Below are 18250 nucleotides of genomic sequence, written 5' to 3'. Positions count from 1 at the left end.
TGCCTTCAAAACTCACCAGACCTATCACCAGACCTTGACCTTGGGCAAGACTTCTCACCTCCCCCACCTTCCCTCTCCTCCTCTGCAAGAGGACAGCAGAGGTACCTGCCTGGTGTCACCCAGCGGGTAGCTGCTACTATTTTCCCCATTCACAGAGGAAGAAGGTGAGCCAGAGAAGTGAAGTCATTTGCCCCAAGTCACACAGCCGGTGACAGATCTGGGATTTGTTTGTTTTGTCCAAAAGGCATGCGGGATCTTAGTTCCCCAACCAGGGATCAAACTTGCACCCCCTGCAGTGGAAGCATGGAGTCCTAACCACTGGACCACCAGGGAATTCCCAGAGCTGGGATTTGAGCCCAAGCTGTCTGGCTCTAGAGGCTGAGGCTATGTGCGTAACTACAAGACTATACTGCCTATTAGGATGATAATAAGCCCACTTATGGGATTGTTTCAGGGAGCTGAGTTGCGTTAACGTATGGAAAGCTCTGAGCCCAATGACTGGAAGTCACTCAGGAAGGGTCAGCCTCCTAGATGGCCCCCAGTGACCCCACATCCTGGTATTCAAGCCTTGGGTGGTCCTTCCAATGTTGTCCCAGAGTTCTGTGAGATTGATAGAATATGGCAGAAGTGATAGGCTGTCACCTGTGACATTAGGTTATAAAAGACACTGGCTTCCTTCTTAGTCACTCTCTCTGTCACTCTGTCGGGGGTAAACCATGATGTGAGTGGTCCTCTAGAAAGGCCCACCAGGGGAGAAACTGAGGCTCCCCACCTCCAGCCACATGGGGGCGCCAATCTCAGGCTCCAGCCCCAGTTAAACCTTCAGATGAGGCAGCCCCGGCAGACAGCCTAACTGCAGCCTCATCAGAGACCTAGAGCCAGAGCCATCCAGCTCATCTGCCCCCAGATTCCTGATGTTCAGAAACTATATGAGATAATAAATGTTTGTTGTTTCGAAGCCACGAAGTTCTGGGGTAATTTGTTCCACAGCAATAGCTAACTGATACAGGTTGCATTATTACTATAATGAGTTAACCATGACCAAGGGCCAGATCTATGCCTAACACTGCTGCTAAGCCTTTTGGAGGCTCTTTCCTCTTCTCTCCATTTCTTGAAAAATGCCAAGCTGGTTCCCACTTCAGGATCTTTGCATGCACTGTTCCCTCTGCTTGGAGCACCTGACCCCAGATCTTTGCTTGGGTGACCTGAAGCTCATCCTTAGCCCCCAGGTACAATGGTGCAACCTCAGGGAGCCCTCCATGACCACCCCGGTTCTCTATCCCAGTCTGTCTCTCCATGTCCCCCCACAACAGAATTGGCCACTGGGTGACCTTTTCCTGTGTGTTAAACCTTCCACATCTGTCTGCCTCCCAGTCACCTTGGGCATTATAGGGTTTGTGGAACCACACAGCAGGTACCTAACAAATACTTGTTGAATGAATGAATCAATGTATGAATGGGGCCAGCAATATTTCCTTCCAATACTGTCGATAAGAACACAGGCACAGGGCTTCTCTGGTAGCACAGTGTTAAGAATCCACCTGCCAATACAGGGGACACGGGTTTGAGCCCTGGTCTGAGAAGATCCCACATGCCGCGGAGCAACTAAGCCCGTGCACCACAGCTACTGAGCCTGACCTCTAGAGCCCACGAGCCACAACTACTGAGCCATGTGCCACAACTACTGAAGCCCGCGTGCCTAGAGCCCATGCTCCGCAACAAGAGAAACCACCACAATGAGGAGCCTGCGCACCACAATGAAGAGTAGCCCCCGCTCGCCACAACTAGAGAAAGCCCGTGTGCAGGAACAAAGACCCAACACAGCCAAAAATAAATAAAATAAATAAATATATATATTTTAAAACGCTTAAAAAAAAAAACAGGAACAAGGATGTCCACTCTCACCACTTTTATTCAACATAGTTTTGGAAGTCCTAGCCACAGCAATCAGAGAAGAAAAAGAAATAAAAGGAATCCAAATTGGAAAAGAAGAAGTAAAACTGTCACTGTTTGCAGCTGACATGATACTATACATAGAAAATCCTAAAGATGCTACCAGAAAACTACTAGAGCTCATCAATGAATTCAGTAAAGTTGCAGGATATGAAATTAATACACAGAAATGTTTCATTCCTATACACTAACAATGAAGTATCAGAAAGAGAAATTAAGGAAACAATCCCTTTTAAAATCGCATCAAAAAAATAAAATACCTAGGAATAAATCTACCTAATGAGACAAAAGACCTGTACTCAGAAAACTATAAAATACTCATGAAAGAAATCAAGGATGACACAAACAGATGGACAGATATACACCATGTTCTTGGACTGGAAGAATCAATATTATCAAAATGACTATACTACTCAAAGCAATCTACAGATTCAGTGCAATCTCTGTCAAATTACCAATGGCATTTTTCACAGAATTAGAACAAAAAATTTTACAATTTGTATAGAAACACAAGAGACCCCAAATAACCAAAGCAATCTTGAGAAAGAAAAATGGAGCTGGAGGAATCAGGCTCCCTGACTTCAGACTATACTACAAAGCTACAATCATCAAAACAGTATGGTACTAGCACAAAAACTGAAATAGATATCAGTGGAACAGGATAGAAAGCCTAGAGATAAACCCACACACCTATGGTCAACTAATCTATGACAAAGGAGGTAAGACTATACAATGGAGAAAAGACAAGTCTCTTCAATAAGTGGTGCTGGGAAAACTGGACAGCTACATGTAAAAGAATGAAATTAGGGACTTCCCTGGTGGCACAGTGGTTAAGGATCTGCCTGCCAATGCAGGGGACATGGGTTCGAGCCCTGGTCCGGGAAGATCCCACATGCCGCGGAGCAGCTAAGCCTGTGTGCCAAAACTACGGAGCTTGAGCTCTAGAGAGCCCATGAGCCACAATTGCTGAGCCCGCGTGCCACACTACTGAAGCCCACACGCCTGGAGCCCATGCTCCACAACAAGAGAAGCCACTGCAATGAGAAACCCGCCGACTGCAATGAAGAGTAGCCCCCACTCGCCACAACTAGAGAAAGCCCGCGCACAGCAACGAAGATTCAACCCAGCCAAAAATAACTAACTAAATTAAAACAAACAAACAAAAAAACCCAATCCCTTAAAAAAATAAAATAATATAAACTCAAAATGGATTAAAAACCTAAATGTAAGGCCGCACACTATAAAACTCTTAGAGGAAACCACAGGCAGAACACTCTTTGACATAATCGCAGCAAGATATTTTTTGACCCACTTCTTAAAGAAAATAAAAACAAAAATAAACAAATGGGACCTAATGAAACTCAAAAGCTTTTGCACAGCAAAGGAAACCATAAACAAAACGAAAAGACAACCCACAGAATGGGAGAAAATATTTGCCAACGAAGCAACCCACAAGGGATTAATCTCCAAAATATACAAACAGCTCATGCAGCTCAATAACAAAAAAAACCCAACAATCCAATCAAAAAAATGGGTGGAAGATCTAAATAGACATTTCTCCAAAGAAAACATACAGATGGCCAAAAAGCACATGAAAAGATGCTCAACATCACTAATTACTAGAGAAATGCAAATCAAAACTACAATGAAGTATCACCTCACACCAGTCAGAATGGCCATCATCAAAAAATCTACAAACAATTAATGCTGGAGAAGGTGTGGAGAAGAAGGGAACCCTCCCACACTGTTGGTGGGAATGTACATTGGTACAGCCACTATGGAGAACAGTATGGACGTTCCTTAAAAACTAAAAAGAGAGCTACCATATGATCCAGCAATTCCACTCCTGAGCATATACCTGGAGAAAACCATAATTTGAAAAGACACATGCACCCCAATATTCATTGCAGCACTGCTTACAATAGCCAGGACACGGAAGCAACCTAAATGTCCATCAACAGAGGAATGGATAAAGATGTGGTACATATATATATAATGGACTATTACTCAGCCATAAAAAAGAATGAAATAATGCCATCTGCAGCAACATGGATGGACCCAGAGATTGTCATACTGAGTGAAGTAAGTCAAACAGAGAAGGACAAATACCATATCATATCACTTATACATGGAATCTAAAAAAATGGTACAAATGAACTTATTTACAAAACAGAAATAGAGTCACAGATGTAGAAAACAATCTTATGGTTATCAGGGGGGAAAGGTGGGGAGGGATAAATTGGGATACTGGGATTGACATAGACACACTACTATATATAAAATAGGTAACTAATCAGGACCTACTGTATAGCACAGGGAACTCTACTCAATACTTTGTAATGACCTATATGGGGAAAGAATCTTAAAAAGAGTGGATATATGTATGTGTATAACTGATTCACTTTGCTGTACAGCAGAAAGTAACACAATATTGTAAATCAACTCCACTCCAATAAAAATTTAAAAGAAAGAAAGAAAACACACACAGAGAAAAGGTCTTTCCCAAGGACACAGAACAAAGACACCATGGAGAGTGTCCCAAACCCCCAAATTTAAATCCCCAGGCGCTCAATTTACATCACATTCAGACTTGGAAAAAGCATAGCCTCACGTCCAGTCCAGGGGGCCGAGAACACTTTCTCTGCCCCTCAGCTAGGCCTACTGCCTGTTCCCCACTGGTGTCCACGTTGGGACCCGCCCCACCCCCAAGCCAAGAACAGTGCATCTGCACCAGGGACAACTGTATCCCCCCAGAGGACACATGGCGACATCTGGGGACATTTCTGTTGTCACGACTACGGGGAAAAGTGCTCCTGGCATTGAGTGGGTGGGGGCCAGGATGCAGCTCAACGTCCCACAGTGCCCAGAACAGCCCTTCAAGAGAATGACCGAGCCGCAGACGTTGCTAAGCGCTGACGTTGAGGATGCCTGGTCTAGATGAAGAGCTGATTCATCCGTCAACCCCCTTTGCTGATAAATCACAGACGGCACTGTATACATGACTCAGCTTTTTTTTTTTTTTTTTTTAATTCATTCTGAGCGGATGTCAAATGGCCCAGGACCAAGGTCGATGGTTCCAGAGGTGTGACGGGGATGTGACCGAGCAGAGTGGGCAGAAGAGAAGTGGCCGAGAAGCATCAGAGAGAGAGGCGGTGCTGGGGAGGGGGGGGAGGGGGAGGGGGGGCGGGGGGGAAGAAGGACGCAAGGAGATGAGCGGCTGTCTGGCTGTTTCGAAATTGAAAGCGGCCTGACATATTGAAATGCTGATAGGCACCAGGAAATAGCAGAGACCCTAAAATGGAGCTGACTTTCTAGTATGCGGGGACAAATGATCGGCGGATACAGGAGTGAAATTCATGATATATCACAGTATGAGTGCCGCGGAGAAACAAGGAGGGAAGGAGAGTCATGAACTCCAAGAATGGGGGCGGAGGGGTGCAGTTTTGGGGTTTTTTGTTTTGTTTATTTGGTTTTGCCGGGTCTTAGTTACGGCACGTGGGCTCCTCAGTTGTGGCACACAAAGTTCCAGTTGTGGCATGCCTGTGGGATCTAGTTCCCTGACCAGGGACGGAACCCTGGGCCCCCTGCACTGGGAGCGTGTAGTCCCAGCCACTGTGCCACCAGGGAAGTCCCTGTGTGCAGTTTTAAACAACGTAGTTTAGGAATGTCTTGATGAGAAGGGAGATTTCGACAGGACATAAACATGGGGAGAGAGTGGGGACATCTGAAGGAAGAGAGATCCAGGCAGAGGAAACAGCCCGTGCAAAGGCCCTGGGGCAGGACCATGCCTGGTGTGTTGGAGGAACAGCGAGAAGGCCTGTATGTCTGGAGCAGAGTGAGCGAGGGGGAGAGAGGGAGGAGGGGAGGGCAGGGAGGGGACGGGGCAGGTCGTGCAGGAACTTGTGGGCCTGAGTAGGGGGAAAGGGGGGCACTTGGGCTTTTACCTGAAAACCTAGAACCACCTCGACCTGTCTAAATGCCGTGGTCTTGCCTCATGTGTGTTGCCGAGAAGGAAAATGGGCTCAGTGGGACCACATCTGCTAACTTTTCAAGAGAAGCCAGAAACGCAGATTTTCAGGAATCTGCTCAGTTGTGTCGAGTTAGCAATCGATTCAAATATTTTAAAGAGACCTTATAAGCTTAAAAGAAAAAAAAAAAAAAAGCAAGCCAATGTGCCATCCGCAGAGTAAAAACTCTGAACATATTTGTTGCAAATAATAAATAAAGGAAGTGTGTGAAGAGGCGAAAGTTATACATACACAGCATTCATTCATTCATTCAAGCAGTAATTTTCCAGCATCTGCCATGTATTGGACACTGAATGTATCAGGACAGAGAGAAGAATAAAACAGGAATACTCTTCCTTCTTGGAGCTGACAGTCCCCCCGCAAAAAAGAAGGAAGATCATTATTGCTTAAGTGCTTTCTTAGCTCCTGAATTATTTTTCCATAAAGAAAGACTAAATGCGAGCCATATATTACTGCAGAGAAGAGTTCCTTTTTTCTTTTCGTAAACTTTTTTGCTTCTTTCAAAAACAAATATCAATATACGGCAACTTACGGCAACAAAGTGGGTATATGTATATATAATATACAAACCTAGTATATCATATCTCTTAATTGCCCCACTGGCCTTCCCGCTATCCTTCAAACTTGCCAGGCACAGTCCTGCCTCAGGGCATTTGCACTGGCTGCTCCTTCTGCCTGGAACACTGTTTCCCCCATGTATCCCCACAGCTCACTCCCTACCTTCCTTCAAATTTTTGGTCAAGCCTGCCCTTGATGACACTGCGCACAGCTCCCTAGGAAGGGGTCACAAAGTATGGCCCATGGGCTGTTTTAGTAAATAAAGTTTTCTTGGAACACAGACACGCTCACTCATTTACACAGGGTCCATGGCTGCTTTGAGGCTACAGTGGCAGAGCTGAGTAGCTGCAACAGACACCATGTAGCCCGTAAAGATGAAAATATTCACTCTCTGGTCCTTTCCAGAGAAAAGTTTGCCAACACCTGGCCTACGAAACAGGCATATGATTTTTTTTTTTTTCCCATTCCATAGAGGGGCAAACTTAGATTGCCCAGCTAACGACGGGCAGAACAGCCCTATGGCACCCATGTTTGTAACCCTAAGACCAGATGCCTGTCTCTCCAGCCCATATAATTATTACGGGGGATAACTGGCTGTTATTGGTTGAACTGGGTTCCCCCCTCACCAAGTTCAGATGTTAAAACCCTAACCCCCAGGACCTCAGGATGTGACTACATTTGGAGATGTGGTCTTTACAGAGGTAATCAAGTTAAAATGAGGTCATAAGGGTGGGGTCCTAATCCAATAAGACTGGTGTCCATTTTTTTTTTTTTTTTTTTGCAGTACACAAGCATGTGGGATCTTCCTGGACCGGGGCACAAACCCGTGTCCCTGCATCGGCAGGCGGACTCTCAATCACTGCGCCACCAGGGAAGCCCAGACTGGTGTCCTTATAAGAAGGGGAGACTAGGACACAGACACCCACAGAGGGAGGATCACGTGAGGACACAGGGAGAAGACAGCCTTCTGCAAGCCAAGGAGAGAGGCCTCAGAAGGAGCCAACCCCGCCGACACTTTGATCTTGGACTTCCAGCCTCCAGACTGTCAGGCAATACATTTCTGGTTTTTAAGGCCCCCAGCCTGTGGGACTTTGTTATGGCAGCCCCAGCTCCATGTGGCTACTGAGTACTGGAAATGTGGCTACAGCTACCGGGGAGAACGTAAATATTAAATTTTATTCATATTTAATTCATTAAAATGGAAAAACTGGGTCAGTGTAAAAAAAAAAATGTTTCCCCATTAAACCCAACTTTGGGGACTTCCCTGGTGGCACAGTGGATAAGTCTCCACGCTCCCAATGCAGGAGGCCCGGGTTCGATCCCTGGTCAGGGAACTAGATCCCACATGCATGCCGCAACTAAGAGTTCACATGCCGCAACTAAGGAGCCCGCCTTCCACAACTAAGACCCGGTGCAACCAAATAAATAAATAGATATTAAAAAAAATAATTATCAAGGTAAAATACAATGCATTTAAATAATTGTATGTATTGAAAAATAAATTCTGTAAGTACTGTTATCTCCTCTTTAAAAAAAAAGACCCAACTTTGTTTTGGTAGGATCAGATTTCACTTAAACTGTTAAAAATGTAGCATCTGAATTGAGATCTGAAAAAATACACACCAGATCTTGAAGAATTAGTCGAGAAAAGGTATGTAAAGGCCGCAGCTGGATTGGAAGCCAGGCTGCCTGGCCCTAGAACCCACTGAGCCTGTGGTCTCCAAAGTGTATCGCCAGAGATTCCAGCTTACATGGGCCTGGTTATATGGCCTGAGAAACAGACTTATCTAGTTTTAATTGAAACAGCCCCTGAAATGAGCTCATGGCCAGACTACTGGAAGAAAGTGGAGGACAGATGTTGTTGCCATAATGCAGGCACAAGTAACAGAAAGGCAAAGTGGGGCTTCCCTGGAGGCGCAGCTGTTCAGAATCCGCCTGCCAATGCAGGGGACACAGGTTCGAGCCCTGGTCCGGGAAGATCCCACATGCCGTGGAGCAACTAAGTCCATGCACCACAACTACTGAGCCTGCGCTCTAGAGCCCATGAGCCTAGAGCCCGTGCTCCACAACAAGAGAAGCCACCGCAGTGAGAAGCCCGTGCACTGCAACAAAGAGTAGCCCCCGCTCGCCGCAACTAGAGAAAGCCCGCGCAGCAACGAAGACCCAACGCAGCCAAACAATAAATAATAAAAATTAAATAAATTAATTAAAAAAAGAGAGAGAAAGGCAAAGTGTATAGTTTCTCCCATCTCTGATGTGAGCTTGCTGTCGGCAACAAAATGGCATAAAAACGATGACGATCAGGTGGGACCACAAGTCAGCCAAAACTTACCGAACTATCAAAACTCCTTGAAGTATCCGATATCTCCCTCTACAGCAATGACCCTCAGATCAACTGTTCTTTCCACCTCTCAGTGGCTCCTGGGAACAGCTGCGTGTATAGTAACTTAAAAAGAAAAAATCGCTGGGAACTCTACTCAGTACTCTGTAATGACCTATATGGGAACAGAATCTGAAAAAAGAGGGGATATATGTATATGTATCACTGAGTCACTCTGCTGTACAGCAGAAACTAACACAACATTGTAAATCAACTAGACTCCAATAAAAATTAATTTAAAAAAAAAGATGGATGGACCTAGAGACTGTCATACAGAGTAAGGTAAGTCAGAGAGACAAAGACACATGTATATTAACACATATATGTGGAATCTAGAAAAATAGTACAGATGAACCTATTTGCAAAGGAGAAATAGAGACACAGATGTAGAGAATAAATGTATGGACACCAAGGGGGCAGGGCAGGTGGGATAAATTGGGAGATTGGGACTGACATATAGACACTACTATGTATAAAATAGATAACTAAGACTTCCCTGGTGGTCCAGTGGTTAAGACTCCATGCTCCTACTGCAGGGGGCCCGGGTTTGATCCCTGGTCGGGGAACTAAGATCCCGCATGCCACGTGTTGCAGCCAAAAAAAAAAAAAAGTTAAAAAAAATACATAACTAATGAGAACCTACTGTATAGCACAGGGAACTCAATGCTCTGTGGTGACCTAAATGGGAAGGAAATCCAAAAAGGAGGGGATATATGTATACGTAGAGCTGATTCACTTTGCTGCACCGCAGAAACTAACACAACATTGTAAAGCAACTATACTCCAATTAAAAAAAGAGAGAAAAATCAATCACCTGGTGACATGCACCCTCCAATTTTTAACGAATAAAGGGCACAGCTGATAAAGCGTGAAGGACGGGGCATGAACGGGGCCAGACATTAAGTTCATCACGCACTGTTCACTCTGAAAATTCAAGTTCAGTACTTAGGATCTGTGTCCTATTCTGAATTCAGGTTCTAGGTCAATAAAATGTTAAAAGGAAGAAAAGTTCACCAACTCCCGCAACTACACCACGGGCAGCAGTGTGAGAAGAAAATTTGAGTTAGCTGCCAACGCTGAACAGAGGAGGTGCTGTGTGAAACTCTGGTGTTCTGGGTTCTCTTGGAATCCAGACGGTCAACAAGAACAGAGTGGCAGCTGCCCTTGTCCTGCCCTTGGCCACAGCCTCCCCCCTTTATGGGACACCCACCCGAAATGAGTCAGCTCCAGGGCAAGAGAGAGCAGTGGGTGGGAGCATGCGCTTGGGGTTCAAATCTCAGCCGTATGGCTTCCAGGCTGTGACCTTGGACAGGCCACAAGCACATTGGTGCCTCAGTCTCCTCCTTTGTGGACTGGGTACAAGGATGACCTCTTCCTGCGAGGACTGCCATAGGTCGAATGAGTTAATCCGTGTAGAAATGGTACAGAGCCGTGGCTACCACACCCTCGGTGCTCCATGAGCCTCAGGGTACCTGACAGCTGTCTGCCCCCAGCAGTACCCGAGCTGGAGGCCCCCGCAGCAGAGGCTCAGGGCTGGGCTTGTGGAAAAGCTCACAGCCAGACTCAGAATTAGCCAAGCAGGGGCTTCCCTGGTGGTCCAGTGGATAAGATGCTATGCTCCCGGGGACTTCCCGGGTGGGGCAGTGGTTAAGAATCCGCCTGCCGATGCAGGGGACACGGGTTTGAGCCCTGGTCTGGGAAGAACCCACATACCGCAGAGCAACTAAGCCTGTGTACCTAGAACCCGTGCTCCGCAACAAGAGAAGCCACCGCAATAAGAAGCCTGTGCACAGCCACAAAGAGTAGCCCCTGCTCACCGCAACTAGAGAGCCCACGCGCAGCAACAAAGACCCAACGCAGCCATAAATAAATAAATAAATAAATAAATAAATAAATAAATAAATAAAAATACGCTCCCAATGCAGGGGGCCCAGGTTCGATCCCTGGTCAGGGAACTAGATCCGCGTGCTGCAACTAAAGATCCTACGTGCCGCCACTGAGACCCAGTGCAGCCACGTAAATAAATATTAAAAGAAAAAAAGAATCATGCAGGCAGGCCCTCCCACGCCTGCACTCCTGGCAAACTGCCTAAAGTCACACCGTGTTTCTCCTCCATCTCCCCGCCGGCCAGCCTGAGCCCCGATGCAGCGCCCCCTCCCCAGACACTGTGCCCTGGCATGTCCCCCGTCCACTCCATCTGCCCTGCCCAGCGACCACCCCAACCTTCTGGAAACCTGGCTTTCATTCTGCCCACCTTCCACAGCCTCCAGGGCAAAGTCCACTCTGCACCTGACAGTGGGTGCCGGGGACAGCGGGGTGGGGGTGGGGAAGCAGCCACTGGGGTGAGGGACCCGGCTCTGCCACCTGCCAGCTGGCGGAGCCTGTTTTCTCAGCCTCAGTTTCCTCGTGTGTAAAACCAGCAGGAGAGTGGACCTCGTCCTGAGCGAGAGTTCAGAATAACAATATAAGAAACCGTACAAATCAGAAATAAATACTGGCAGAATTTCTTTTTTCTCTTCTTTTATATTTGTTCACCAAATCTGGAATCTGCCTACCCCCTCCTCTCCTGTCTACACTCTTGGGCAATCTCTTCACACACAGAGGGAATATTAATTGAGCACCTACTGTGTGCCAAGAGCTATTGTAGGTGCTGTTGCAGACCCCCGGCCCTCTTGGAGCTCACAGTCTAGTTGGGGGAGACCCGGGATGAATGAGAAAGTAGTTCATTGCAGAGAACGGATAGAGCCATCAAGAAAATGAGCCAGGGTGGGGGAGAAAGGCAAGGACTGGGGGAAACGCTGCCGAGAACTGGAGATCAAGGGAGACCTCTGGGAGGAAGTGACATACGGGAGTTGAGACCTGAAGGAGGTGGGGGAGCAACTCAGGTGCATATCTGGGGAAAGAGAGTTTCAGGAAGTGAGGACAGCATGTGCAAAGGTCCTGGGGTGGGACTGGACCTGATCTGTTGGAGGAACAACGAGGAGGCCCACGTGTCTGGAGCAGAGTGAGCGACGGGAGAGAGGGAAGAGGGGAGGGCGGGGCAGGGGGGATGGGGCAGGTCAGGCAGGGCCTTGTGAGACGGAGGAGGGAGCCCTGGGGAGCTGCATGCAGAGCTGGGAGGGGACCTAATTCAGGTGCTCACAGGTGCCCTCTGGCTACTTCAGCGAGGACAGATTCGGGGGTGGGGTGGTGAGGGCAGGAGAGAGGGTGGGGAGGGGACATGGGTGGAGGTGACCACTGGCTCAAGCAAGCAATGATGGGATCCAGACCAGGTGGTGATCTCCAGGAAGGATCTCTGGAGACCAGCACACAGTATACTTACATAAATAAATAAGTATACCTTATAAATAAATACTTATTGGCTGAATAAATCAGTGAGTGGACAGAGCAGTGCCTGGCACACAGTAGGCACCCAATAAATGTTTTCTGCTTGAATCCTTCCTCCCCAAGAAGACAGCCTAATCGGCTCCTACCAGGACTGGCACATAGTAGGGGCACTTCACTCCTTTTGGCTAATTAAGAAATGTTCCAGGGGACTTCCCTGGTGGTCCAGTGGCTAAGACTCCATGTTCCCAACGCAGGGGGCCCAGGTTCTATCCCTGGTCAGGGAACTAGATCCCACATGCATGCCACAACTAACAGTTCTCATGCCACAACTAAAGATCCCGCACGCCGCAATGAAGATTCCATGTGCTGCAGCTAAGACTCGGGGCACCCAAATAAATATTTTTTTAAAAAATAAGTGTTTACTGAGCACCTACTATGTGCCGGGCACTGTGCAAAGCAAAGGACAACGCTGCGAGTTAAGACTATTTTGACTGCCTGTTTACCAGTAGAAAAGGGAGGCACAGAAAGGTAGAGTGACTTGCCCGGGATCACACAGGTAGAAAGTAAAGGGGCAGTAATTTAAACAGGGCAGCGTGGCTGCAGGGCCCCTGCCTTTATTCACTGAGCACCTACTATGTGCAGTACCCCTCCCATGCCTGGATCTGAGGAATCCTCAAGCCTGGCCAAGGTACCGGATAGCTGCCCTCTGCATTTGGCACACATTACTGTGACAGGTCGCACTTTTGCTCCCTGTGGCTCCATGAGGACACTATTTGGCCCCTACTGTGTGCCCAGTGTACTGAACAGTGTCTCCTGGCACGCAGCAGGTGCTCCATAAATGTTTGCTGAGGAATGAATGAATGGCCCTTATTCGGAGGAGGACACAGAGGCCCAGGCAGGTTCTGCAGCCTGGGGCAACCCTCCCCCAAACTCTGGAACCCAGACCTCAGCCTGCCCGGGTCACACTGTGGTGTCCCCTCCCCCAAACCCCTGCCTCAGCCGCAAGGAGCGGAAAGGAACACAGGTACCCTGAAGAAGTCCTGGGCCCAGCCGAGTGGTACCAGCGGCCTGGGCAGACTTGGATCGACTCCTGGGCAGGTACCAACCAACCCCGTTCCCCACGGGAAGGGGTGGGGAACAGGGGGTTGAAGATTCCCCGAGACCCATCTCAGCTGATGGATGGGACCCGCTGAGGGAAGTGCACTCCCCCAGTGGGAGGGGGGTCACGGAAGCCCCTGGATAAAGTGGGGATTCGGGGCCCTGGAGGAGCTGGGGGAGCGGCAGTGGGGGGTGGCGATCACCGGGCGGGAAGAACCGGGGCTGGGGCAGAGAGAGTGCCCAGTTTGGGGAAGAAATCAGAAACGCGGAGGAGGAAAGCAGTATTGGAAAGTAGTACGTCATGTTGGGGAGGATTCGGGGTGTTGGGGAAGAGTTGGGGGGGGTGGGGAGGACTTGGGCCAGGAAGGGGTGTTGGAGCATTGGGGGGCGAGGGGCACTGAACACGCGGCGCAAGGACGTCCAAAGCTCCCAGTGCGGGGCAGCTGGCTTCGAACCCTGGCGAGGGGCGTGGGCAGCCGGGCCCCCTGCAGGCCTGCGGGGGTCCCCTGCCCCTCCCCAGCCGGCCCTCGCCCCTTCCTCACCTACCAGGGATCGCGGGGGCGGCTGGCTGCGCCGCTCGTGTCCTCGGGGCTGGGGCTGGCGGCCGGACGGCCTGGCGGCGGTGCCAGCGGATGGCAGAGCGCGGAAGGCACGCTGGTGCCTCCAGGCGCACGGCCTCCGACCGCCCCTTCCGCGTCCGGAGGGGAGGGAGGAAGGGGATGAGATCACGCTTTCCCAGCGGGACCGGGAAAGTCCCTGAGACGCCCCGAGCGACGCCCTCTGTCCCTCCGCCGGCTGCCCCTTAGGGGACGTTTGCGCACCTCCGGGGTGCCCGGGCGCTGGGGACCACAACAGGGGTCAAGGGTGACGACAGCCCTCGAAAGCCCACCGTCTAGTGAGAAAGAACCACAGCGTTTAAATTAGTTCATCTCAATTAGTAATTAATGTTTTCCAGGACACCGAACAGAGGGGATGGGATAATTGGGGGGAACGGGGGTGGGAATCATGGCCACCCTGGAGGGATTTGGGGACGCCCATGTGGTTGGAAAAGGGACAGCAAGATGGCATACCTTTTTGGCCGCGCAGTGCAGCTTGGGGGATCTCAGTTCCCCCACCAGGGATTGAACCTGGGCACTCCGCAATGAAAGCGCAGAGTCCTAACCACTGGACCGGGAAGGAATTCCCAAGATGGCATATCTTGAAGCTGCAAACATGACGTTTTAAAATTCACAGGGAGCAGAACTAACTAAAGCCTGTAACTAAAAAATAAATATATATATAAAATAAAATTCACAGGGGTCCTGAACCCAGGGCTTACATATCTATTGGGCATAGTTAAATCACGGTGCTCAGAGCCCGTCATACTTCTGGGACCCACGAAAATGTTTTCATTTCTCTTAAAATCAGAAAGGAAAAAAAAAAAAAGAAAATGAATATAATCCAGCCTGAATTATATGTGTCTTTATACCAACACAGTTGTAAAATGTAATTTAATTTTTTTTTTAGTGGAGGAAGAGGCCCACAAAAGCCATAAATAATATACCTTTGATTGGGCCCCTTTGTCACCCGGAACCTCTTGTCAAAATACCGTTTGCTATAGAAAACAAACTTCTGGTTACCAAAGGGGAAGGGGGTGGGGGGAGGGATAAATGAGGAATCTGGGATTAACAGATACACACTACTATATATAAATATATAAAATATTATCGGTCTTAGGCACCATAGTGTCTTTATTACAACTACCTATGCTGCCGCTGTAGCCCCAAAGCAGTCACAGGTGATACCTCAGTAAATGGGTGTCAGCTGTGTGTCAATAAAACTTTATTTACAAAACCAGGTGGCAGGGACTTCCCTCGTGGCGCAGTGGTTAAGAATCCACCCGCCAATGCAGGTTTGATCCCTAGGGATCCCACATGCTGTGAAACAACTACGCTGGTGCGCCACACACAACTACTGAAACCCGCGCGCCTAGAGCCCGTGCTCCGAAACAAGAGATGCCACTGCAATGAGAAGCCTGAACACCACAACGAAGAGTAGCCCCTGCTCTAGAGAAAGTTGGCGCACAGCAACAAAGACCCAACGCCGCAGGCCAGACAGTGGCCGTGGTTTGCTGGTTTGCTGACCCTGGATATAGATGTTATCAATACTTAGCTTTATTCTGTTGAAGATGTCTCCAACATTTTTCTAAGCCAATATATGTAGCCCGACCTTGCTCTTTGTTTTCTTTTTTTGGCTGTGCCACACGGCTTGAGGGATCCTAATTCCCTGACCGGGGATCGAACCCGTGCCCCCTGCATTGGAAGCATGGAGTCCTAACCACTGGACCTCCAGGGAAGTCCCCCAACGTTGTTCTTTTTAAGTGTATTATGGTCTCACTAAGCATTGCCATATCACAGTTTGTTGAGTCCCCTGTCATTGGACATGCTGGTTCCTGCCACTCTTCCCCCCAGGCAGGCATTAACACCTTATAAGTTGGTGGTTATGAACAGTGCGGGGATGGCGTGAGGGGGAGGGTAGTCTGAGTGCTGGGTTCAAATCCTTATTCTGACACTTGCCGTGAGGTGGGGCCACAGGGGGGCCCGCTGAACCCTGCCTCAGTTTCACTCTCTTGTAACACAGCGATCATTACAGCACCTGCCTATTGGAGCTGATAGAAAGGACTAGGTGATGGGACTTCCCTGGCGGTGCAGTGGTTAAGACTCTGTGCTTCCACTGCAGGGGGCACGGGTTCCACGCCTAGTCTGGGAACTAAGATCCTGCATGCCTTGGGACCAAAAAAAAAAAAAAGGATTATGTGACTCCGTTGACAGGGTTTCTCTAGGGTGGCTGAAGAGAAAGGGAACTTCTAGGACTTTTCAGACGTGGAGTACATTCTCACTCTTACTAAACACCGCCCGATTTTGTCCAGAACAGTGTACCTGTTTGCACTCCCCCCGGAAGCGAACAAAAAGGCTCATTTCCCCCACCGCCACCTCATGCTACTTTCTCTGTCTTAATTTGTATTGATGTATAATTCATAGGCACCAAAGTCTATAAAGCTTAAAGGGACAGATAGCTCAGTGGTTTTTTTTGGGTATGTACACACTCCCTGTAGCCAACTCCCTGATTGAGATATAGAGGTCATTTCCATCCCCTAGAATTCCCCAAGGGCCCCTTTTCCATCCCTACCCACTGGGAAACCACCCTTCTGGTTTCTCATCATAGTATAGGTTTTTATTTTTTTTATTAATTGAATTATTTATTTATTTTTGCTGCGTTGGGTCTTCGTTGCTGTGCGCAGGCTTTCTCTAGTTGTGGCGAGCAGGGGCTACTCTCTGTTGCGTCGCAGTGCAAGCGGTTCTCATTGTGGTGGCTTCTCGTTGCGGAGCACGGGCTCTAGGCCAGGGGGCTTCAGTAGTTGTGGCGCATGGGCTTAGTTGCTCCGCGGCATGGGGGATCTTCCCGGACCAGGGCTTGAACCCATGTCCCCTGCCACATTGGCAGGCAGATTCTTAACTACTGCACCACCAGGAAAGTCCCATAGTTTAGTTTTGTTCATCAAAGGAGAATCAGCGTGCGGATGCGTTTGTGTCTGCCTTCTCTCACTCAGCATCATGCTTGTGAGTTTCAGCCACATTGTTGTGAATATCAGTAATTCACCCTTGTTCACATCTTCTAGGGACTGGGAGAAATATTTAAGCCTAAGCAGTAAGATGTAACAGGAAGAAGTCCTGTACAGTGGTCTCAAAACAGGTAGGCAAGCTATTCCTATAAAGGGTTAGATAGTAAATATTTTCAGCTTTGCGGGATACAGGAGGTCTCTGTTGTGTACCTTTGCGTTAAAACCCTCTTAGCTTGTTAGCCATGCCAACAAACAAAAAACTCTTCGGGTACTTTTGGCCCTCAGGCTATAGTTTGCAGACTTTTAGTCTAGATCATTTTACCACAGTGCCTGACATACAGCAAGTATCTATCACTAAGTGTGGACAGGCAGGTTTTCTGTGGCACCTAATTTTGAATTTGTCATTGCATGTGCTTTTTCATACAATTTCCCCCAAATGTTTAACCTTTTGTTTTTTTTGAGATGTAATTGACATACAACATAGCATTAGTCTTAGGTGTACAACATAATGATTTGATATATGTATTCAATATACACTGTGAAATGACCACAATAAGTCTAGTTAACATCCATCACCTCACATAGTTACAAATATTTCTTTTCTTGAAATGAGAACTTTTAAGACCTACCCTCTTAGCAACTTTCAAATACACAATGCAGGGATTTCCCTGGTGGCGCAGTGGTTAAGAACCTGTCTGCCAATGCTAAGGGACACGGGTTCGAGCCCTGGTCCGGGAAGATCCCACATGCCACAGAGCAACTAAGCCCGTGCGCCACAACTACTGAGCCTGAGCTCTAGAGCCCATGAGCCACAACTACCGAGCCCGCCTGCCGTGACTACTGAAGCCTGCATGCCTAGAGCCCCATGCTCCGCAATGAGAAGCCCGAGCACCGCAAGGAAGAGTAGCCGCCCTTCGCCGCAACTAGAGAAAGCCCACGCTCATCAACAAAGACCCAACATGGCCAAAAATAAATAAATAAATTTATTTTTTTTTAAAAAATTAGCAAATACACAATGCAAGACTGTTAACTGCAGTCACCAAGCTGTACTTTATAACCCCAGACTCGTTCATCTTTTTCTAAAAAATTAATTTATTACGTATTTATTTTTGGCTGCACCAGGTATTAGTCACAGCACGCGGACTTCTTAGTTGTGGCATGCGAACTCTTAGTTGCGGTGTGCATGTGGGATCTTAGTTCCCGACCAGGGATCGAACTTGCGCCCCCTGCATTGGAAGCACGGCGTCTTAACCACTGGACCGCCCGGGAAGTCCCCCAGCCTCCCTCTTAAAAGGACCCTTGTGA

General features: G+C 48.3%; 1 protein-coding gene across 2 annotated transcripts in view; it reads right to left on the bottom strand.

Annotated features, from left to right (window-relative positions):
* Positions 1-13994, bottom strand: part of TICAM1 (TIR domain containing adaptor molecule 1) — a 113329-nt gene extending 99335 nt beyond the window's left edge. For both annotated transcript variants that reach the window (XR_013827711.1, XM_079917818.1), the window contains exon 1: positions 13891-13994. The gene's annotated coding sequence lies outside the window, so the exon portion shown is untranslated. The remainder of the gene's footprint in view (positions 1-13890) is intronic.
* Positions 13995-18250: the final 4256 nt, after the last annotated feature.

This window comes from Stenella coeruleoalba, assembly GCF_951394435.1.
Source record: "Stenella coeruleoalba genome assembly, chromosome: 3".
Taxonomy (NCBI): domain Eukaryota; kingdom Metazoa; phylum Chordata; class Mammalia; order Artiodactyla; family Delphinidae; genus Stenella; species Stenella coeruleoalba.
This window is presented reverse-complemented; position numbering and strand designations above follow the sequence as displayed.